General features: G+C 43.2%; 5 non-coding genes across 5 annotated transcripts; 3 read left to right on the forward strand and 2 right to left on the reverse strand.

Moving 5' to 3' along the window:
* The first annotated feature begins 1122 nt into the window (after positions 1–1122).
* Positions 1123–1195, forward strand: TRNAT-UGU (transfer RNA threonine (anticodon UGU)). The gene has a single exon. It is a non-coding gene; the product is annotated as a tRNA-Thr (tRNA).
* Positions 1196–6459: 5264 nt separating this feature from the next.
* TRNAL-CAG (transfer RNA leucine (anticodon CAG)) lies at positions 6460–6542 on the reverse strand. Its single transcript has one exon. It is a non-coding gene; the product is annotated as a tRNA-Leu (tRNA).
* Positions 6543–12551: 6009 nt separating this feature from the next.
* Positions 12552–12624, forward strand: TRNAT-UGU (transfer RNA threonine (anticodon UGU)). The gene has a single exon. It is a non-coding gene; the product is annotated as a tRNA-Thr (tRNA).
* Positions 12625–17822: 5198 nt separating this feature from the next.
* Positions 17823–17905, reverse strand: TRNAL-CAG (transfer RNA leucine (anticodon CAG)). The gene has a single exon. It is a non-coding gene; the product is annotated as a tRNA-Leu (tRNA).
* Positions 17906–23914: 6009 nt separating this feature from the next.
* Positions 23915–23987, forward strand: TRNAT-UGU (transfer RNA threonine (anticodon UGU)). Its single transcript has one exon. It is a non-coding gene; the product is annotated as a tRNA-Thr (tRNA).
* The last annotated feature ends 1096 nt before the right edge of the window (positions 23988–25083 follow it).

Consider the following 25083-nt stretch of genomic DNA (forward strand, 5'->3'; position numbering starts at 1 on the left):
TTGATTATACCCCACAGGGCAACTGCTCTGAGTTCAAAGAGATCCATTTGCTTTTTTAGCGAGACAATCATAATTATGGTAGCACATGCACAAGTAATTCAAAGCGCTATCTCTTAGCAGGTTATTACCCATTTTGCTAACTCTGAATTTACTGGCATTGGAAGGATGAAGAGATCAGTCTGTCCACTATAGTCAGATGCCTGTAGTAAGGGTGTATCTATCTCATCCACGTAGTCCATGTTAATCTTTTTTCAGGATTATAAATTGAAACTGGTGCGATTCTTCAAATGGTCCCATGCCACTCTTTAAAGCAGATTTGTTTGTCATGGAGATTTGAGGTTGTAAATCACAACTTGGAAGAGAGATTGCTACATGGTATGTTCTGTAACTACGCTTTGCACTGTGCCAAATCACTACTGTGGTAATTTTAAAGTGCAAAAAACTTTTCTGAGACATATTATGACCCTGCCTGGGAAAGCCAATCTTATTCTGCTGGAAAGAAAAGAACGGTGAAGTGAGATGAAGGAGAAGCTGGAAAGTATTGTGCACACATGTAAGAAAGAAGAAGAGATTCTAACTGCCCACTGAACAGATACACTATGCGGTCTGGTGAATGGTACTTCGTGATTAGCTATACTGCCATGGCATCATTTCAGTGTCAGGCTGTCTACGTGTCATTACTGTCCTATTTTGCAGACTCTGCTTTTTATTGAAAACCTTTTAACAGCCCGGCGTTGCACATTTTCACTCCCTTCCTCACATTTTTAAATACCACTTCCCTTTCCCTTTTTTCCAAGTTTTAGTATAAAGGCTGTTAAGTCAGAAATGGTTGCAAGTAGAAAGTTGTAATACATAAATGAGTGTACATTTCTCCTGGCCAGCACAGATCTGAATGCTATAACTACTGAATGATTTACAGAACACCATAAAGTCAGCAAAGGGCGTGACTGAGTGCCAAAGCCCGTTTCCTCCCTTCTCTTTCTTGTCTTTGGTTTGGCTGACACACATAGTATGTTGCTCTTTTGAAGCAACTCTCGCATTCTTAAAGAAACAGTAAGACATGTACTGTGAGGTAAAACATTCATGTTGTCAGGTTTTTTTGTTTGAAAGACTCCAATGTCTGGCTCCATAGCTCAGGGGTAAGAGCACTGGTCTTGTAAACCAGGGGTCGCGAGTTCAAATCTCGCTGGGGCCTGTTGTAGTTTTGTCTTTTTTTCAGGTGGCGGTTGATATTTTAAACAGTATAGAACACTCAAAGAGTATCCTAATTGCACACATGGAAACATTCCAGTAATACAAAAACAGCATGATAATTGGGGTGTGCTTTTCGAAGCGCATTGAACTCTTCCATGTATGCAATAGCGATGGAACACCCAGAAATGGTGAGCCACTGATAGTCCATTACGTTACTGCAATGCAATAAATACTACTATTGTATGAAAAATTGAACAGCAGAAGAGAATATCATATTGCCGATAATCCATGAAGTCCATAAATAAATAAAGCGTGAAACACATTTCAGACACGTTTTATTATAACGAACAAAACAACTTGAAAATTAAATAATTATGTAACTTGCAGCAAAGTTCATTATCAAACACAAACGGAAAAATACCAGTGAAGTTCAAGAACACAACCTTGGTGAATGACAGGAATGGAAGATTTCGCACTCTACCAAACTTGCCAATATTTTTTATATACAGGCACCATTTTATAATGTTTAAACCACATTTATTGTCACAGCAAGACGAACTTTAATAGACTATACAACATTTTGAAAAAAAGGAACAGTGGAGCCCCATTACTATGGGTGGAAGGGTGTGGATACCTCGCCTGAGTGGCAGGCAGCACAGTCCACCCACGTGCTTTGTTTGCACAGCATTTACTTTCATAATGTGGCATGTCATGTTTTACTTGGCATCAAGGGTAAAGCAAGCATGATACGTGTTATCATGTGGCTAGTCTGGCCTATGGTGTCAGTGAGCATTTACTTTCTTTTTGTGGCATGGCATTTGTTACTTTCTACTTGGTATCAGGGGTAAAGCAAAAATGAGTGTCATTACATGGCTAAACTGGCTTACATAGGTGGCTCCAGTTTGACCAATATATTCTGTGTGTGTCATGGCATATGTATACATTGCAACAAAGGTAAAAGCAAACATGAGTGTGGTTATGTGGTACACTGGCCTGTCTTGATATAGCCAGTCGGGATAGACTTTCCTTCCGTGACATATAATTGTTTACTTGCAGACAGACCTTATATGGTAATATTGGCATATATTGGTGCAGGCTACGTGGACATGCACAGCCATCATGAACATTATATACCGGCTTATTTTATGGGGCAAAGGCATTATGAAAATGTGTGGGAAAATGGTCCTGTGCACTGTTGATTACTTGAATCTATTGGGTTTATTCATGTGATACCATACAAAACTAATTGCAAACTGTGTGGCTTTTTATCCAGTTTTTCACGAATGGATAGCAAGACACAGCAGGTAATCAGGAATAAGATGCAGAAAACAGAATCAAAATCCGACCTTCCGTCACCAAATAAGAGTGGAAAACAGATTTTAAACCCCTTGTAATGTTATGAAATGACACTAGGAAATGGACAAATAAATAATTAATGTGCGGTTAAAACTTTACGGTAAATACAATTTCTCACTAAAGCAACAATGCATAGATACTAACAATCCCCAGCAATGGATTACTAAGAGCATACAATTGAAAACTGAGTGGAAAGTTTAAAACATGTTGCTGCAAAATGACACATGTAAAAGTTGCATTTTCTTTCAAATTCGGTATGTAATAAAAACGGGTGAAATACTCTGATTTGGAGTGCGGTTTTTGGGCTGGGGGATATATATATATCACAGGTACAACATACTAATCAGAGAATAAATCAACCAGGCCCAGATGGGGCCTGACTGCAGAGGCTAACAAAGGAGACAGGAAACCCTACAAACCTTTCATATGCACTGTGTCAACCGAAAGCTAGCTCCAGCCCTCAGTATCGACTGACAGTGAAATGTCATGGCTGGGATTGCGTGTTTACAGTACTCATCCCCACAGGGCGATCCCATTAAGAAGATACAAGTATGTGGTTTGCTGGAGCCAGAAAGTCTGGTCCCGCCGCATCTTCAAGGGAGAGCTCCTATAACCAGAGGGACGCTTTGATCCAAAACAGACAGAGATGATGGGTGGGACTTTGTAGTACATGTTTCTACCCCTTTACCTTTTCTGTTGCAAAGAACTCTGGTTATGACCTCACGCATACATGTGAGGACCCAGGATTAGATCATTAAGGCAGACGTACCCTATACCAATCCATGTGGTCCATTTGGCTTTAAAAGAGGGCTGAGCCCCTCTTTTGGCAGATCATCTGACAGCTTCACCAGAAGAAGAAAGAAGAACTCATCATTGGAGCCTAGTTGAAGGGGGATTATACAATTACTGCATCCCCCAAAATATTGACCTTTTTTTAAAATGTCGACCCCCCTTTAAACCCCATATATATATATATATATATATATATATATATATATATATATATATATATATATATATATATATATATATATATATATATATATATATATATATATATATATATATATATATATATATATATGTGTGGGGAGATTGGTATAGTATTTAATACATGTAGGGGGTGCTGCAGGGGCTTCCCCCTGCAAATATATGGGGTGAAATGTGGGTCAACATAAAAATAAAAGTCAACATATTTGGGGGTCCCAGAAATGTGGGCACAGTAATCAAATAGATCTGCTGAAGGTACAGTCTGCCTTACATCTTCCGCAAGTGAAGGATGGCCCGGACTTCCAAGAGGGAAGCAAGATCCCTCCCCTAAACATCTCCCAGGGAACAGTGGGAGATACTGAATCCAGAGGACCCTCCAGCAGCTACAGAACTAGTACCCAGCCAGCACACAGCGTGCCCTGCTAGGTTCTGCAGCAACCTTCCTAGGTGGGAAATGACAGAGATTCTCTGAACTCTAAACCAAGGACAAGGCATATGCCTGAAATACAATCCTCAGCTTTGGGCTGTCTGCCTTAAAGGACGACACATGCCCAGTGAAGAAGCTAGGAGAAGTGCATTGACAAGCATCTACTGAAGTCTGCCTTACAGGACAATTTCAAGCCAGTCGAGTCCCTCGAGCGGCAACCGACTGCAATGCTGCAGTCCCTTAAACCCTTCTGAGACGCCTCGACCAGTGCTTCAGAACCACCATCCAGATAATGATTCCTGATCCCGAGCTGCCGCGTAGGCCAGCCTGCAGCCATCCGTCCAGATGCGCTCATTGAACTGCCTGCCACCTGATAACCACAGCTGTCTCCCGTCTCCAACTCTGTCACAGAAGCTGCAAAGCACCCTAAAACTGCATCCACCCAGTCGAGCACCAAGAACATCTACAAGCACAAGGGACATTGTGGTTCTGTCCCCCTGGTCCTTCTCCAAATGCCTCTAGAGACATTTTAAGACCCATTGCTTCCTTTGTGCTCAAGCCAAGTGTCCTTGAACTGTTGCGATTATTTACTATACCGACCACCCTCCTGTCAATATCCAGAGTGAATCCCTTTCCTTCTTTGAAACTCTCTGTCCTCTGCATTCCTTTACAGGGTGAGTTGTATTTCATAATGTTGCTAGAACTGTCTGTTGTTGATAATAATAAAGTAGATATTTTTATTCACCTTGACTGGACAGTCCCTTTTATCATTGGGTAATAATTGTATTTTTGCTGTGTTGCAACTAACCAATGACCCAAATCCTTTCGGATATAAGCCTGCCATTCTGTCCACGTTACCAAAACTGGACAAGGAGGTTTATAATTTGCTTATTCTTCCAATCTGTTCGGATCCCTTCTCGTGTACTGGAGGTGTGGGGCTGATTGATGGTTTAGAAACTGATATTCATACCAGGACTACTGGTGCACCAGAAGTTGGTTTGCCACATAGTGGTTGCTGCATTGTTACAAGCCTTTGAGGACACGTGTGCTTGGAGCACCCTTCTGTGCCACCTGTGCACATGAGTCCTCATGGGCATAATCCCTAGGCTATGCCCCCCCTAGCTGCTTGGCTTGTTGTCCCACTTGAGCCTCTTCTCACAGCCCTACACCATGCAGAAGACCTCAAGATCCTCTCACGTGGGTGGTCTTCCCTCATGGCAGGATAAAATAGTACCACTATTAAGCATTCTGTGTAATGTGTTATGGTGTGTTTCAGGTCACCACTCTGCAGGCAACTCCAGGCTTTCCCTCTCCTCTATGGCTAGAAGAGGCACATATACTACCGCCACCTCTTCTTATGTATGCCTCTCATCCTCTCAATCAAGTAGGTATACCTTCTGCTGTGGCACTTTCGCAGGCTGATCAACCCCCCTTAAGTCTTCTCCAGGCAGTCATCCCCCCTCATTTGCAGCAGTATCCTCACCCTGCTTTGTGAACTTCCTCCATTCCAAACACCTCCTCCAGGGTTCTAGCTGCAGCAGTCCCCTCCTACCACATGATGGACATGTCTACCTGCCCCTCCAATGTATCTCTGGGGTTGTCCATTTGAGGACCTCCCTCCCCTGCCTCTGTCCTCTTCTACTTCTAAGACCTCACCAGTGCCTTCACCTCCTCCAAAAACTTGGAGGATTGTCAGTGATCAATGGCCCGGGCGCACAGATCAGCATCCTCAAAAGCACAATGTTCCACCCTTGATTGTGAAAAAGGGTTAACTTGTGTGGGGGTGGGCAGCATCCAGGAATATCGTAGACCTTAAGCAATCAGTGTAAGAAGAAGGTGTGAGGGGCGTACAATAGCCATGTGTAGGTGGCTTAGTTTCAGTGGTAGAAGTGCATCCAAAAAAGTAGTGGAACAGTGACCCTGGCGGGTCAGTTTAGCCTTTACTGCTATTGGATTGTAAAGTAGAGAAATGTGATTTAACTTCACAAAGAACAGTTCCGGAATGATTAAAATGATTACAAAAGTAGTAGAACTGTTAACAGTACAAAATGAAAGTAGTGGTAGCCACTCCCGACCTTTTCTGCTCACTTTAACCACTGCTTAGTTTGTATGCTTATTGTGTTTTTTAAGATAGCATTTGAACGTGTTAGTGTGGATATCTATAGGGAGAGTGAATATGAAAGTGTGCAATTGTAAATGGAGGGCCTGCTTATGTTGAGACTAACACAGAAAATATGCCACAGGGATAGAAAGACAATAATGTTTCAAAATTCACATGACTTGTGGCATGAGCCATTTAGAGTGAAGCTGCAACTATTCCCAACCTGATTCAAAATGACAGAAAGTAAATATTATTCACTCTCCTAAAGAAGTTCATTTACAATCTATTTCACGAGGCATTAGAAAACAACTATTCTAGGAAGAGCCGACAACAATGTTGCACATAATTGTGTTTCTGGATGCAGACACTATTAAGACTATAAAATAATTCATGTCAGAAGTGGGATTCGAACCCACGCCTCCAGAGGAGACTGCGACCTGAACGCAGCGCCTTAGACCGCTCGGCCATCCTGACGAACCGACGAGCACATGGAAAGGTCTGTAGTTATCAACACGTACTAATGTCAAGTCACTCCTTTGCAATTCTTTTAATTACTGATGAAATGACTGATAATCTTGGGATTTGGAATCATAATAACTCACAAATTAACACATATTTGAACAGTATCATTTGCCTCGCATGGTTATAATGGTGATCCACGCAGATGAGTTTGCACACGTCTTTTTATGTTATTTTCCATTCTTTGCATCTCTCACCACTTCATTGCACATACAAATAGGTGTAATGTACAGAAGCAAAGAATAGGATCCAGTTTCTCTAATGAGTAACTTTCTATTGCATAACAAGAAAAGGTAGCGACAACCAATCAGTAGGAGCCTGTTGAACGCAGAGTGATCTTAATAGTTGCCCTAATATATTTTTTGAGGATTGTCTGTATTCGTATTACTCAAGGAATCGTATTACTTGCCAGGTGTCTCAGGACACAGCCCCTTCATTGTCTGAAGGGCATTGATAAGGGATGGGGGAGACTGGTGAGGTATGTGGGAATCTGATCAGCACTGTGGTGTGCTCCCCTTTAAGAAATGACAAGTCCCTGCTTAATGCTTGTGCGGTACCACGTGTCCGTGCAGCATGTGATTAACCCAATATATGTTCATAGCTTAGAGTTGATTCTGTTCATATTCACTAGATGATCTACCCTTAATTAGGACATGGTGCTCCATAGTGAGCATCATATCGGATATATGTCAGTAGAATATGAATTTTTACTTACCATGATACAAAGCAGGAAGAGCTTGCCCGTGAACGTAATAAGAGAATTGGCGTTCATTATGTGATCTTCCCAAACTGAGAACCTGTATTGAATCTCAGCAGTAATATATCTCAGCAGTAGACTTTCACACTTATCTTTAACAGGAGGCGCAGCTATAACAATAACAGACGGCACATAAATCCCTTGATGGCGTGTCTCATCACAGACACGTCATCACGTGATCACTTTGTGATCCCTTGAGGCGGCACAACGGTACAGGGACTGTGTCCTTCATTACACATCGAGCCCTTTTGTATGAGTAATAGCGGCAATAATATTACATATAGCAAACGTGGTGTTTTTTAGGTAGATATACCACGTTGGGGCAGAGAAATTGGGGCGATAGTCCTTCAAGAAACGTACGTTTCCTGGTCACGTGATCCGAGTTACGATCATGTGACACATTGAAATATCTAATACAAACGCACCGCGGGACGGGAGGCTGTGTTTGCAGCTGATTCGCCGTTCCCGAGTTGCTTTTTGGAAAGTCTCGAGCTGTGGGTAAGTTTTCCTTGAGGCATTTATTTTAGCCATTGGATTTAGTGAGCGCTGGGTGCAGGGAGGCAGTATTGAGTGCAGGTTTTGATAATTTGGGCATGTGATTATTCCTTCTTCATAGAGTGGGTGCAACATTTTGCTAGATCATTGGGACAGGACCATTGAGGATGGTTACAATACCAGACTACCAGCAATTATCAACCAGTGGCAAGAATCAGAAGTGACTCGAGAGTCAGTGATGGCTATATAGACCCTGGATACTTCCAAGGTCAGTGAAATTCACTCTTAGGGTGTCTCAAAATTTGTTCATGATATATTGGTGTTCACTATGCTACAGAGACAAACCTAGTACAAATCTTTGTTTTCTTTGAAATTTGTTTTACGAAATAGTGAAAATAATACAAATCACATCAGCACATGAAGAAGGGGTCAAGATAACCCCGAAACGCCTAGTGGATTAACAACATGTGATTGTGATTGTGTGGGGAAAAAAAACCTTTCTGTTGAATTGACACTTAAAACTATAAATTCAGCACATTTTGCAGAATTCTTTCTGAATGACATTATTTTCTGCTAAGAACTGTTGCTTTTTTATTTGATGAAAATCTTAGTGTGTAAAACTATTTTGTTTAATGAATGCTGTAATTCAGGTTGTCAAAAACATTGTATGAACTAAGAATACAATTGTCTGTAAAAGAGATTTACAAAGTGTTTTTTCTGTTTCTTGAAATTTTGATTTAAATGAAGTAATACTCTCCTGATCAATATTGAATAATTAAGAAGAGATTTGTTCTCGTGTAGAGTGACCAGGTACATGCCCCATAGGTTTCTTGAGGCATACATTTCATTGGTAACCCAATAAAAGGGACATGCAGTTTCTCGTTCGTCAGTCAAGACCTCCAGACTCCTGCCTGCAGCGTGTTATTCTGCTCTGCGCCAGCGCGGCCTTCCCGGCAGAGTGCCTGCCTGTGCAAAGCCCTTCATGATGGCAGAGCCCCTGTGAGGGAACTCTGTCCCCACTCCCTGTGTTCCAGGCAGAGCCCCTGCATGTCAACTCTGTCTCCCCTGCAGGATGATGCTGTGTGAGCACAGCCCATGCAGCACCACTGAATCTGAATGGATCCAGGTCCTTGTGCATGCGCTGGGTGCCCCCAGGCCACGATGCAGTCGTGTGACCATGACTGCCATGTAAGTCTGTGTGGCCACGGAGAACAGGGTGATCCCTGCAGCGGGAACTGTGTGTGCGTATGCTGGGTGCCCCCTTCAGCCCTTGGGTTGGCCTGTGTACCTGTGAGCCAGCCCACACCTGTCTCTGTGAATGCATATAATGGGTGCCCCCAGCGATGGTCCGACTAGCCTGCATGACCGCAGGTCCAGCCGCAACAATGGGGACAAAGGTTTCACGAGCCTGCCGTGTTGGCTGCCCGTCGTCCTACCACCACTGATGCGGCTTTCATCTGGCGGTCATCGGCGCCGCACTCAATCCGATTGTGGGAGACCACCTTGTTGGTAGGTCATGGAGAGTCAGTGCCCCTATGATGCATGCCCAGGATGCCAAGTCGGTGAGCTACGGAAACGCTGTGATAAAAGTTGGAAACAGTTGAGGTGGCACAGGGCTGCTGCTTCACTGCAGCATCTGTGCAGCCTGCCTGGGGAAGAAGGAGGCTCGCTCTGTGATCGGAGCATCAAAAATAAGAAAATATGGAAGGCGAGTGCCTGGTCCGGCTCCCGACCTGCAATCGGCCGTTTTAGCCTGTGGTTGGCCATCCAAGCCCTCTGAGTTAACCCGGTCTAACCAGCGGTGAAACAGAAAAAGCTCCATGTTCAGAGCTTGAAAAAGAATGGGATACAAAAAAAGGAGACAGGATGTCGTGCGGCGGTCTGCACACCCCCAACAAGGTTCCCGGACCTAGTGGTGGTGAACTGTCAGTCTTCTGTGGGCAGAGATGCGGCAGTTTTGTGCTGTGCCTCCCTGCCCCGAATGAAAGTAAAGGCCATTGCTGCCGCACACAATCTGTTTGTCTCCTGCACCATTTTGCATGATCGTTTTTCAATTTTCCGCCATTTTTACAAAAAGCATAATCCTTAGGAACATGCAATTTACTCCGCACATTCCTAATTTTACCCTCTGCCAGTTTGCCAACACTCAAATTCAGAACATGTTCAGAGCAGCCAAGTACACATTTTAGCCGTTCATTACAATCCCCTAAGTTGCAGGTGGATGAATTTTATTTCAACAAAATCGCCTGGAAATTATCTGAACAATGACATGAACATGAAGGCAGTACAATTTATTGTCGCTGAGAAAAATGCCTAAATGATAATAGTACTTTTAAATTAAAGCAAATCTTCCTGTTATGCAAATTGTAGCTCTCTGGTCTCCAGGCCATTTGCCACTCTGGGCCAGCCTGTGACCAGAGTTTTTTTTGTATTAGTCCCTTTGTTGTTTGAAGTATAGACTGCAGATCGTAAATACCTGGGATGCACCGGCCAACACAGCGATCCCCACTGCTGTCCTCTTATCTGTAGGGGACCACCATTTCAATCAAGAAAGCTTCTATTTTCCTGTATTTTGTTCAGGGTTCGGCCTTGATTGCAGCCCCTGCGTTCATACCTCCCCCCTACATTCAGGTCATGCACTGACTAGGTCACCTGTCTGCACATAAATGAGCTTTCAGAGACTCCCAGTCCGGGGGAAGTTTTGTTTTCAACACCCTTAGTGGCCACTTTATTGCAGTTGTAAACAGCTGGGATGGAAGTTAGGCTTTCGGTGGGGGAGTCCTTTGTGACAGTTGCCCCACAAGGCCTACAGGAACTTTTCATGGAAACAAAGTGGGCTTTTCTTTTGAAATGTTTGCCGGTATTTTGCATGTGAAGCATAATATACATTACATCTTGTCAACACAAACTATGTCTTCTCCCTATGTTAGCTGGGGAATATTTTTATCATGTCTTGCCTTAAGCTGCAAAGACACATGCGAAGCCATTTTGGTGACAATGTTTGAAACTCCTGTTTTTCATGTGAACGGGACCTTTGAATTTCTCCTGCCACTTTTGAATTAGAATGGTGATTTTCTTTTTGTAATGACTGGTAGGACTTTTTCACATGGCCCTTCCTTGTGCTACTTGCTGAAACCCCACAGTCTGCCATGATAGGCCTATTTTCTGTGTGAAGATTTTTCTATAAAAGCTGCCAGGTCATTTTTTCAGTGGCCCCTTCAGTTCCGTTGGTTTGGAGCCTTTGATTACACCCCACAGGGCAACCGCTCTGAGTTCAAAGAGATCCATTTGCTTTTTTTAGCGAGACAATCATAATTATGGTAGCACATGCCCAAGTAATTCAAAGCGCTATCTCTTAGCAGGTTATTACCCATTTTGCTAACTCTGAATTTACTGGCATTCGAAGGATGAAGAGATCAGTCTGTCCACTATACTCAGATGCCTGTAGTAAGGGCGTATCTATCTCATCCATGTAGTCCATGTTAATCTTTTTTCAGGATTATAAATTGAAACTGGTGCGATTCTTCAAATGGTCCCAGGCCACTCTTTAAAGCAGATGTGTTTGTCATGGAGATTTGAGGTTGTAAATCACAACTGGGAAGAGAGATTGCTACATGGTATGTTCTGTAACTACGCTTTGCACTGTGCCAAATCACTACTGTGGTAATTTTAAAGTGCAAAAAACTTTTCTTAGACATATCATGACCCTGCCTGGGAAAGCCGATCTTATTCTGCTGGGAAGAAAAGAACGGTGAAGTGAGATGAAGGAGAAGCTGGAAAGTATTGTGCACACATGTAAGAAAGAAGAAGAGATTCTAACTGCCCACTGAACAGATACACTATGCGGTCTGGTGAATGGTACTTCGTGATTAGCTATACTGCCATGGCATCATTTCAGTGTCAGGCTGTCTACGTGTCATTACTGTCCTATTTTGCAGACTCTGCTTTTTATTCAAAACCTTTTAACAGCCCGGTGTTGCACATTTTCACTCCCTTCCTCACATTTTTAAATACCACTTCCCTTTCCCTTTGTTCCAAGTTTTAGTATAAAGGCTGTTCAGTCAGAAATGGTTGTAAGTAGAAAGTTGTAATACATAAATGAGTGTACATTTCACGTGGCCAGCACAGATCTGAATGCTATAACTACTGAATGATTTACAGAACACCATAAAGTCAGCAAAGGTTGTGACTGAGTGCCAAAGCCCGTTTCCTCCCTTCTCTTTCTTGTCTTTGGTTTGGCTCACACACATGGGGCCTCATTACAACTCAGGCGTTAAGGGTTAACGCCACCGTTAACCCTTAACGCCTGATTCTGATTTTAACACCTGCTTTTAGCAGGCGTTAAAATCCATGGCGCTAACCTGCCATGGTGCTAATTACGCCGCCGTAATTTACGGCGGCGTAATTAGCGCCTCCCCCACTCCCATTATGCCCTATGGGGCAAAAATGGGAATGGGGAAGGGAAAATGGGAAATGGGGATTTACCGCCCCACTCACCTTGGAATGGGGCGGTAAATCCGCCATCCACCATGGTGTAAACGGAGTTTACACCATGGTGGTAAAGTTGGTGCACTTAGCACCAAGGTTGTAATGAGGCCCTTATGTTGCTCTTTTGAAGCAACTCTTGCATTCTTAAATAAACAGTAAAACATGTACTGTGAGGTAAAACATTCGTGTTGTCAGGTTTTTTTGTTTGAAAGACTCCAATGTCTGGCTCCATAGCTCAGGGGTTAGAGCACTGGTCTTGTAAACCAGGGGTCGCGAGTTCAAATCTCGCTGGGGCCTGTTGTAGTTTTGTCTTTTTTTCAGGTGGCGGTTGATATTTTAAACAGTATAGAACACTCAAAGAGTATCCTAATTGCACACATGGAAACATTCCAGTAATACAAAAACAGCATGATAATTGGGGTGTGCTTTTCGAAGCGCATTGAACTCTTCCATGTATGCAATAGCGATGGAACACCCAGAAATGGTGAGCCACTGATAGTCCATTACGTTACTGCAATGCAATAAATACTACTATTGTATGAAAAATTGAACAGCAGAAGAGAATATCATATTGCCGATAATCCATGAAGTCCATAAATAAATAAAGCGTGAAACACATTTCAGACACGTTTTATTATAACGAACAAAACAACTTGAAAATTAAATAATTATGTAACTTGCAGCAAAGTTCATTATCAAACACAAACGGAAAAATACCAGTGAAGTTCAAGAACACAACCTTGGTGAATGACAGGAATGGAAGATTTCGCACTCTACCAAACTTGCCAATATTTTTTATATACAGGCACCATTTTATAATGTTTAAACCACATTTATTGTCACAGCAAGACGAACTTTAATAGACTATACAACATTTTGAAAAAAAGGAACAGTGGAGCCCCATTACTATGGGTGGAAGGGTGTGGATACCTCGCCTGAGTGGCAGGCAGCACAGTCCACCCACGTGCTTTGTTTGCACAGCATTTACTTTCATAATGTGGCATGTCATGTTTTACTTGGCATCAAGGGTAAAGCAAGCATGATACGTGTTATCATGTGGCTAGTCTGGCCTATGGTGTCAGTGAGCATTTACTTTCTTTTTGTGGCATGGCATTTGTTACTTTCTACTTGGTATCAGGGGTAAAGCAAAAATGAGTGTCATTACATGGCTAAACTGGCTTACATAGGTGGCTCCAGTTTGACCAATATATTCTGTGTGTGTCATGGCATATGTATACATTGCAACAAAGGTAAAAGCAAACATGAGTGTGGTTATGTGGTACACTGGCCTGTCTTGATATAGCCAGTCGGGATAGACTTTCCTTCCGTGACATATAATTGTTTACTTGCAGACAGACCTTATATGGTAATATTGGCATATATTGGTGCAGGCTACGTGGACATGCACAGCCATCATGAACATTATATACCGGCTTATTTTATGGGGCAAAGGCATTATGAAAATGTGTGGGAAAATGGTCCTGTGCACTGTTGATTACTTGAATCTATTGGGTTTATTCATGTGATACCATACAAAACTAATTGCAAACTGTGTGGCTTTTTATCCAGTTTTTCACGAATGGATAGCAAGACACAGCAGGTAATCAGGAATAAGATGCAGAAAACAGAATCAAAATCCGACCTTCCGTCACCAAATAAGAGTGGAAAACAGATTTTAAACCCCTTGTAATGTTATGAAATGACACTAGGAAATGGACAAATAAATAATTAATGTGCGGTTAAAACTTTACGGTAAATACAATTTCTCACTAAAGCAACAATGCATAGATACTAACAATCCCCAGCAATGGATTACTAAGAGCATACAATTGAAAACTGAGTGGAAAGTTTAAAACATGTTGCTGCAAAATGACACATGTAAAAGTTGCATTTTCTTTCAAATTCGGTATGTAATAAAAACGGGTGAAATACTCTGATTTGGAGTGCGGTTTTTGGGCTGGGGGATATATATATATCACAGGTACAACATACTAATCAGAGAATAAATCAACCAGGCCCAGATGGGGCCTGACTGCAGAGGCTAACAAAGGAGACAGGAAACCCTACAAACCTTTCATATGCACTGTGTCAACCGAAAGCTAGCTCCAGCCCTCAGTATCGACTGACAGTGAAATGTCATGGCTGGGATTGCGTGTTTACAGTACTCATCCCCACAGAGCGATCCCATTAAGAAGATACAAGTATGTGGTTTGCTGGAGCCAGAAAGTCTGGTCCCGCCGCATCTTCAAGGGAGAGCTCCTATAACCAGAGGGACGCTTTGATCCAAAACAGACAGAGATGATGGGTGGGACTTTGTAGTACATGTTTCTACCCCTTTACCTTTTCTGTTGCAAAGAACTCTGGTTATGACCTCACGCATACATGTGAGGACCCAGGATTAGATCATTAAGGCAGACGTACCCTATACCAATCCATGTGGTCCATTTGGCTTTAAAAGAGGGCTGAGCCCCTCTTTTGGCAGATCATCTGACAGCTTCACCAGAAGAAGAAAGAAGAACTCATCATTGGAGCCTAGTTGAAGGGGGATTATACAATTACTGCATCCCCCAAAATATTGACCTTTTTTTAAAATGTCGACCCCCCTTTAAACCCCATATATATATATATATATATATATATATATATATATATATATATATATATATATATGTGTGGGGAGATTGGTATAGTATTTAATACATGTAGGGGGTGCTGCAGGGGCTTCCCCCTGCAAATATATGGGGTGAAATGTGGGTCAACATAAAAATAAAAGTCAACATATTTGGGGGTCCCAGAAATGTGGGCACAGTAATCAAATAGATCTGCTGAAGGTACAGTCTGCCTTACATCTTCCGCAAGTGAAGGATGGCCCGGACTTCCAAGAGGGAAGCAAGATCCCTCCCCTAAACATCTCCCAGGGAACAGTGGGAGATACTGAATCCAGAGGACCCTCCAGCAGCTACAGAACTAGTACCCAGCCAGCACACAGCGTGCCCTGCTAGGTTCTGCAGCAACCTTCCTAGGTGGGAAATGACAGAGATTCTCTGAACTCTAAACCAAGGACAAGGCATATGCCTGAAATACAATCCTCAGCTTTGGGCTGTCTGCCTTAAAGGACGACACATGCCCAGTGAAGAAGCTAGGAGAAGTGCATTGACAAGCATCTACTGAAGTCTGCCTTACAGGACAATTTCAAGCCAGTCGAGTCCCTCGAGCGGCAACCGACTGCAATGCTGCAGTCCCTTAAACCCTTCTGAGACGCCTCGACCAGTGCTTCAGAACCACCATCCAGATAATGATTCCTGATCCCGAGCTGCCGCGTAGGCCAGCCTGCAGCCATCCGTCCAGATGCGCTCATTGAACTGCCTGCCACCTGATAACCACAGCTGTCTCCCGTCTCCAACTCTGTCACAGAAGCTGCAAAGCACCCTAAAACTGCATCCACCCAGTCGAGCACCAAGAACATCTACAAGCACAAGGGACATTGTGGTTCTGTCCCCCTGGTCCTTCTCCAAATGCCTCTAGAGACATTTTAAGACCCATTGCTTCCTTTGTGCTCAAGCCAAGTGTCCTTGAACTGTTGCGATTATTTACTATACCGACCACCCTCCTGTCAATATCCAGAGTGAATCCCTTTCCTTCTTTGAAACTCTCTGTCCTCTGCATTCCTTTACAGGGTGAGTTGTATTTCATAATGTTGCTAGAACTGTCTGTTGTTGATAATAATAAAGTAGATATTTTTATACACCTTGACTGGACAGTCCCTTTTATCATTGGGTAATAATTGTATTTTTGCTGTGTTGCAACTAACCAATGACCCAAATCCTTTCGGATATAAGCCTGCCATTCTGTCCACGTTACCAAAACTGGACAAGGAGGTTTATAATTTGCTTATTCTTCCAATCTGTTCGGATCCCTTCTCGTGTACTGGAGGTGTGGGGCTGATTGATGGTTTAGAAACTGATATTCATACCAGGACTACTGGTGCACCAGAAGTTGGTTTGCCACATAGTGGTTGCTGCATTGTTACAAGCCTTTGAGGACACGTGTGCTTGGAGCACCCTTCTGTGCCACCTGTGCACATGAGTCCTCATGGGCATAATCCCTAGGCTATGCCCCCCCTAGCTGCTTGGCTTGTTGTCCCACTTGAGCCTCTTCTCACAGCCCTACACCATGCAGAAGACCTCAAGATCCTCTCACGTGGGTGGTCTTCCCTCATGGCAGGATAAAATAGTACCACTATTAAGCATTCTGTGTAATGTGTTATGGTGTGTTTCAGGTCACCACTCTGCAGGCAACTCCAGGCTTTCCCTCTCCTCTATGGCTAGAAGAGGCACATATACTACCGCCACCTCTTCTTATGTATGCCTCTCATCCTCTCAATCAAGTAGGTATACCTTCTGCTGTGGCACTTTCGCAGGCTGATCAACCCCCCTTAAGTCTTCTCCAGGCAGTCATCCCCCCTCATTTGCAGCAGTATCCTCACCCTGCTTTGTGAACTTCCTCCATTCCAAACACCTCCTCCAGGGTTCTAGCTGCAGCAGTCCCCTCCTACCACATGATGGACATGTCTACCTGCCCCTCCAATGTATCTCTGGGGTTGTCCATTTGAGGACCTCCCTCCCCTGCCTCTGTCCTCTTCTACTTCTAAGACCTCACCAGTGCCTTCACCTCCTCCAAAAACTTGGAGGATTGTCAGTGATCAATGGCCCGGGCGCACAGATCAGCATCCTCAAAAGCACAATGTTCCACCCTTGATTGTGAAAAAGGGTTAACTTGTGTGGGGGTGGGCAGCATCCAGGAATATCGTAGACCTTAAGCAATCAGTGTAAGAAGAAGGTGTGAGGGGCGTACAATAGCCATGTGTAGGTGGCTTAGTTTCAGTGGTAGAAGTGCATCCAAAAAAGTAGTGGAACAGTGACCCTGGCGGGTCAGTTTAGCCTTTACTGCTATTGGATTGTAAAGTAGAGAAATGTGATTTAACTTCACAAAGAACAGTTCCGGAATGATTAAAATGATTACAAAAGTAGTAGAACTGTTAACAGTACAAAATGAAAGTAGTGGTAGCCACTCCCGACCTTTTCTGCTCACTTTAACCACTGCTTAGTTTGTATGCTTATTGTGTTTTTTAAGATAGCATTTGAACGTGTTAGTGTGGATATCTATAGGGAGAGTGAATATGAAAGTGTGCAATTGTAAATGGAGGGCCTGCTTATGTTGAGACTAACACAGAAAATATGCCACAGGGATAGAAAGACAATAATGTTTCAAAATTCACATGACTTGTGGCATGAGCCATTTAGAGTGAAGCTGCAACTATTCCCAACCTGATTCAAAATGACAGAAAGTAAATATTATTCACTCTCCTAAAGAAGTTCATTTACAATCTATTTCACGAGGCATTAGAAAACAACTATTCTAGGAAGAGCCGACAACAATGTTGCACATAATTGTGTTTCTGGATGCAGACACTATTAAGACTATAAAATAATTCATGTCAGAAGTGGGATTCGAACCCACGCCTCCAGAGGAGACTGCGACCTGAACGCAGCGCCTTAGACCGCTCGGCCATCCTGACGAACCGACGAACGCATGGAAAGGTCTGTAGGTATCAACACCTACTAATGTCAAGTCACTCCTTTGCAATTCTTTTAATTACTGATGAAATGACTGATAATCTTGGGATTTGGAATCATAATAACTCACAAATTAACACATATTTGAACAGTATCATTTGCCTCGCATGGTTATAATGGTGATCCACGCAGATGAGTTTGCACACGTCTTTTTATGTTATTTTCCATTCTTTGCATCTCTCACCACTTCATTGCACATACAAATAGGTGTAATGTACAGAAGCAAAGAATAGGATCCAGTTTCTCTAATGAGTAACTTTCTATTGCATAACAAGAAAAGGTAGCGACAACCAATCAGTAGGAGCCTGTTGAACGCAGAGTGATCTTAATAGTTGCCCTAATATATTTTTTGAGGATTGTCTGTATTCGTATTACTCAAGGAATCGTATTACTTGCCAGGTGTCTCAGGACACAGCCCCTTCATTGTCTGAAGGGCATTGATAAGGGATGGGGGAGACTGGTGAGGTATGTGGGAATCTGATCAGCACTGTGGTGTGCTCCCCTTTAAGAAATGACAAGTCCCTGCTTAATGCTTGTGCGGTACCACGTGTCCGTGCAGCATGTGATTAACCCAATATATGTTCATAGATTAGAGCTGATTCTGTTCATATTCACTAGATGATCTACCCTTAATTAGGACATGGTGCTCCATAGTGAGCATCATATCGGATATATGTCAGTAGAATATGAATTTTTACTTACCATGATACAAAGCAGGAAGAGCTTGCCCGTGAACGTAATAAGAGAATTGGCGTTCATTATGTGATCTTCCCAAACTGAGAACCTGTATTGAATCTCAGCAGTAATATATCTCAGCAGTAGACTTTCACACTTATCTTTAACAGGAGGCGCAGCTATAACAATAACAGACGGCACATAAATCCCTTGATGGCGTGCCTCATCACAGACACGTCATCACGTGATCACTTTGTGATCACTTGAGGCGGCACAACGGTACAGGGACTGTGTCCTTCATTACACATCGAGCCCTTTTGTATGAGTAATAGCGGCAATAATATTACATATAGCAAACGTGGTGTTTTTTAGGTAGATATACCACGTTGGGGCAGAGAAATTGGGGCGATAGTCCTTCAAGAAACGTACGTTTCCTGGTCACGTGATCCGAGTTACGATCATGTGACACATTGAAATATCTAATACAAACGCACCGCGGGACGGGAGGCTGTGTTTGCAGCTGATTCGCCGTTCCCGAGTTGCTTTTTGGAAAGTCTCGAGCTGTGGGTAAGTTTTCCTTGAGGCATTTATTTTAGCCATTGGATTTAGTGAGCGCTGGGTGCAGGGAGGCAGTATTGAGTGCAGGTTTTGATAATTTGGGCATGCGATTATTCCTTCTTCATAGAGTGGGTGCAACATTTTGCTAGACCATTGGGACAGGACCATTGAGGATGGTTACAATACCAGACTACCAGCAATTATCAACCAGTGGCAAGAATCAGAAGTGACACGAGAGTCAGTGATGGCTATATAGACCCTGGATACTTCCAAGGTCAGTGAAATTCACTCTTAGGGTGTCTCAAAATTTGTTCATGATATATTGGTGTTCACTATGCTACAGAGACAAACCTAGTACAAATCTTTGTTTTCTTTGAAATTTGTTTTACGAAATAGTGAAAATAATACAAATCACATCAGCACATGAAGAAGGGGTCAAGATAACCCCGAAACGCCTAGTGGATTAACAACATGTGATTGTGATTGTGTGGGGAAAAAAAACCTTTCTGTTGAATTGACACTTAAAACTATAAATTCAGCACATTTTGCAGAATTCTTTCTGAATGACATTATTTTCTGCTAAGAACTGTTGCTTTTTTATTTGATGAAAATCTTAGTGTGTAAAACTATTTTGTTTAATGAATGCTGTAATTCAGGTTGTCAAAAACATTGTATGAACTAAGAATACAATTGTCTGTAAAAGAGATTTACAAAGTGTTTTTTCTGTTTCTTGAAATTTTGATTTAAATGAAGTAATACTCTCCTGATCAATATTGAATAATTAAGAAGAGATTTTTTCTCGTGTAGAGTGACCAGGTACATGCCCCATAGGTTTCTTGAGGCATACATTTCATTGGTAACCCAATAAAAGGGACATGCAGTTTCTCGTTCGTCAGTCAAGACCTCCAGACTCCTGCCTGCAGCGTGTTATTCTGCTCTGCGCCAGCGCGGCCTTCCAGGCAGAGTGCCTGCCTGTGCAAAGCCCTTCATGATGGCAGAGCCCCTGTGAGGGAACTCTGTCCCCACTCCCTGTGTTCCAGGCAGAGCCCCTGCATGTCAACTCTGTCTCCCCTGCAGGATGATGCTGTGTGAGCACAGCCCCTGCAGCACCACTGAATCTGAATGGATCCAGATCCTTGTGCATGCGCTGGGTGCCCCCAGGCCACGATGCAGTCGTGTGACCATGACTGCCATGTAAGTCTGTGTGGCCAGGGAGAACAGGTTGATCCCTGCAGCGGGAACTGTGTGTGCATATGCTGGGTGCCCCCTTCAGCCCTTGGGTTGGCCTGTGTACCTGTGAGCCAGCCCACACCTGTCTCTGTGAATGCGTATACTGGGTGCCCCCAGCGATGGTCCGACTAGCCTGCATGACCGCAGGTCCAGCCGCAACAATGGGGACAAAGGTTTCACGAGCCTGCCGTGTTGGCTGCCCGTCGTCCTACCACCACTGATGCGGCTTTCATCTGGTGGTCATCGGCGCCGCACTCAATCCGATTGTGGGAGACCACCTTGTTGGTAGGTCATGGAGAGTCAGTGCCCCTATGATGCATGCCCAGGATGCCAAGTCAGTGAGCTACGGAAACGCTGTGATAAAAGTTGGAAACAGTTGAGGTGGCACAGGGCTGCTGCTTCACTGCAGCATCTGTGCAGCCTGCCTGGGGGAGAAGGAGGCTCGCTCTGTGATCGGAGCATCAAAAATAAGAAAATATGGAAGGCGAGTGCCTGGTCCGGCTCCCGACCTGCAATCGGCCGTTTTAGCCTGTGGTTGGCCATCCAAGCCCTCTGAGTTAACCCGGTCTAACCAGCGGTGAAACAGAAAATGCTCCATGTTCAGAGCTTGAAAAAGAATGGGATACAAAAAAAGGAGACAGGATGTCGTGCGGCGGTCTGCACACCCCCAACAAGGTTCCCGGACCTAGTGGTGGTGAACTGTCAGTGTTCTGTGGGCAGAGATGCGGCAGTTTTGTGCTGTGCCTCCCTGCCCCGAATGAAAGTAAAGGCCATTGCTGCCGCACACAATCTGTTTGTCTCCTGCACCATTTTGCATGATCGTTTTTCAATTTTCCGCCATTTTTACAAAAAGCATAATCCTTAGGAACATGCAATTTACTCCGCACATTCCTAATTTTACCCTCTGCCAGTTTGCCAACACTCAAATTCAGAACATGTTCAGAGCAGCCAAGTACACATTTTAGCCGTTCATTACAATCCCCTAAGTTGCAGGTGGATGAATTTTATTTCAACAAAATCGCCTGGAAATTATCTGAACAATGACATGAACATGAAGGCAGTACAATTTATTGTCGCTGAGAAAAATGCCTAAATGATAATAGTACTTTTAAATTAAAGCAAATCTTCCTGTTATGCAAATTGTAGCTCTCTGGTCTCCAGGCCATTTGCCACTCTGGGCCAGCCTGTGACCAGAGTTTTTTTTGTATTAGTCCCTTTGTTGTTTGAAGTATAGACTGCAGATCGTAAATACCTGGGATGCACCGGCCAACACAGCGATCCCCACTGCTGTCCTCTTATCTGTAGGGGACCACCATTTCAATCAAGAAAGCTTCTATTTTCCTGTATTTTGTTCAGGGTTCGGCCTTGATTGCAGCCCCTGCGTTCATACCTCCCCCCTACATTCAGGTCATGCACTGACTAGGTCACCTGTCTGCACATAAATGAGCTTTCAGAGACTCCCAGTCCGGGGGAAGTTTTGTTTTCAACACCCTTAGTGGCCACTTTATTGCAGTTGTAAACAGCTGGGATGGAAGTTAGGCTTTCGGTGGGGGAGTCCTTTGTGACAGTTGCCCCACAAGGCCTACAGGAACTTTTCATGGAAACAAAGTGGGCTTTTCTTTTGAAATGTTTGCCGGTATTTTGCATGTGAAGCATAATATACATTACATCTTGTCAACACAAACTATGTCTTCTCCCTATGTTAGCTGGGGAATATTTTTATCATGTCTTGCCTTAAGCTGCAAAGACACATGCGAAGCCATTTTGGTGACAATGTTTGAAACTCCTGTTTTTCATGTGAACGGGACCTTTGAATTTCTCCTGCCACTTTTGAATTAGAATGGTGATTTTCTTTTTGTAATGACTGGTAGGACTTTTTCACATGGCCCTTCCTTGTGCTACTTGCTGAAACCCCACAGTCTGCCATGATAGGCCTATTTTCTGTGTGAAGATTTTTCTATAAAAGCTGCCAGGTCATTTTTTCAGTGGCCCCTTCAGTTCCGTTGGTTTGGAGCCTTTGATTACACCCCACAGGGCAACCGCTCTGAGTTCAAAGAGATCCATTTGCTTTTTTTAGCGAGACAATCATAATTATGGTAGCACATGCCCAAGTAATTCAAAGCGCTATCTCTTAGCAGGTTATTACCCATTTTGCTAACTCTGAATTTACTGGCATTCGAAGGATGAAGAGATCAGTCTGTCCACTATACTCAGATGCCTGTAGTAAGGGCGTATCTATCTCATCCATGTAGTCCATGTTAATCTTTTTTCAGGATTATAAATTGAAACTGGTGCGATTCTTCAAATGGTCCCAGGCCACTCTTTAAAGCAGATGTGTTTGTCATGGAGATTTGAGGTTGTAAATCACAACTGGGAAGAGAGATTGCTACATGGTATGTTCTGTAACTACGCTTTGCACTGTGCCAAATCACTACTGTGGTAATTTTAAAGTGCAAAAAACTTTTCTTAGACATATCATGACCCTGCCTGGGAAAGCCGATCTTATTCTGCTGGGAAGAAAAGAACGGTGAAGTGAGATGAAGGAGAAGCTGGAAAGTATTGTGCACACATGTAAGAAAGAAGAAGAGATTCTAACTGCCCACTGAACAGATACACTATGCGGTCTGGTGAATGGTACTTCGTGATTAGCTATACTGCCATGGCATCATTTCAGTGTCAGGCTGTCTACGTGTCATTACTGTCCTATTTTGCAGACTCTGCTTTTTATTCAAAACCTTTTAACAGCCCGGTGTTGCACATTTTCACTCCCTTCCTCACATTTTTAAATACCACTTCCCTTTCCCTTTGTTCCAAGTTTTAGTATAAAGGCTGTTCAGTCAGAAATGGTTGTAAGTAGAAAGTTGTAATACATAAATGAGTGTACATTTCACGTGGCCAGCACAGATCTGAATGCTATAACTACTGAATGATTTACAGAACACCATAAAGTCAGCAAAGGTTGTGACTGAGTGCCAAAGCCCGTTTCCTCCCTTCTCTTTCTTGTCTTTGGTTTGGCTCACACACATGGGGCCTCATTACAACTCAGGCGTTAAGGGTTAACGCCACCGTTAACCCTTAACGCCTGATTCTGATTTTAACACCTGCTTTTAGCAGGCGTTAAAATCCATGGCGCTAACCTGCCATGGTGCTAATTACGCCGCCGTAATTTACGGCGGCGTAATTAGCGCCTCCCCCACTCCCATTATGCCCTATGGGGCAAAAATGGGAATGGGGAAGGGAAAATGGGAAATGGGGATTTACCGCCCCACTCACCTTGGAATGGGGCGGTAAATCCGCCATCCACCATGGTGTAAACGGAGTTTACACCATGGTGGTAAAGTTGGTGCACTTAGCTCCAAGGTTGTAATGAGGCCCTTATGTTGCTCTTTTGAAGCAACTCTTGCATTCTTAAATAAACAGTAAAACATGTACTGTGAGGTAAAACATTCGTGTTGTCAGGTTTTTTTGTTTGAAAGACTCCAATGTCTGGCTCCATAGCTCAGGGGTTAGAGCACTGGTCTTGTAAACCAGGGGTCGCGAGTTCAAATCTCGCTGGGGCCTGTTGTAGTTTTGTCTTTTTTTCAGGTGGCGGTTGATATTTTAAACAGTATAGAACACTCAAAGAGTATCCTAATTGCACACATGGAAACATTCCAGTAATACAAAAACAGCATGATAATTGGGGTGTGCTTTTCGAAGCGCATTGAACTCTTCCATGTATGCAATAGCGATGGAACACCCAGAAATGGTGAGCCACTGATAGTCCATTACGTTACTGCAATGCAATAAATACTACTATTGTATGAAAAATTGAACAGCAGAAGAGAATATCATATTGCCGATAATCCATGAAGTCCATAAATAAATAAAGCGTGAAACACATTTCAGACACGTTTTATTATAACGAACAAAACAACTTGAAAATTAAATAATTATGTAACTTGCAGCAAAGTTCATTATCAAACACAAACGGAAAAATACCAGTGAAGTTCAAGAACACAACCTTGGTGAATGACAGGAATGGAAGATTTCGCACTCTACCAAACTTGCCAATATTTTTTATATACAGGCACCATTTTATAATGTTTAAACCACATTTATTGTCACAGCAAGACGAACTTTAATAGACTATACAACATTTTGAAAAAAAGGAACAGTGGAGCCCCATTACTATGGGTGGAAGGGTGTGGATACCTCGCCTGAGTGGCAGGCAGCACAGTCCACCCACGTGCTTTGTTTGCACAGCATTTACTTTCATAATGTGGCATGTCATGTTTTACTTGGCATCAAGGGTAAAGCAAGCATGATACGTGTTATCATGTGGCTAGTCTGGCCTATGGTGTCAGTGAGCATTTACTTTCTTTTTGTGGCATGGCATTTGTTACTTTCTACTTGGTATCAGGGGTAAAGCAAAAAATGAGTGTCATTACATGGCTAAACTGGCTTACATAGGTGGCTCCAGTTTGACCAATATATTCTGTGTGTGTCATGGCATATGTATACATTGCAACAAAGGTAAAAGCAAACATGAGTGTGGTTATGTGGTACACTGGCCTGTCTTGATATAGCCAGTCGGGATAGACTTTCCTTCCGTGACATATAATTGTTTACTTGCAGACAGACCTTATATGGTAATATTGGCATATATTGGTGCAGG

This window comes from Ambystoma mexicanum (genome assembly GCF_040938575.1).
Source record: "Ambystoma mexicanum isolate Mex_15411 chromosome 12 unlocalized genomic scaffold, UKY_AmexF1_1 Mex_chr12_unloc.1, whole genome shotgun sequence".
In the NCBI taxonomy this organism is placed as follows: domain Eukaryota; kingdom Metazoa; phylum Chordata; class Amphibia; order Caudata; family Ambystomatidae; genus Ambystoma; species Ambystoma mexicanum.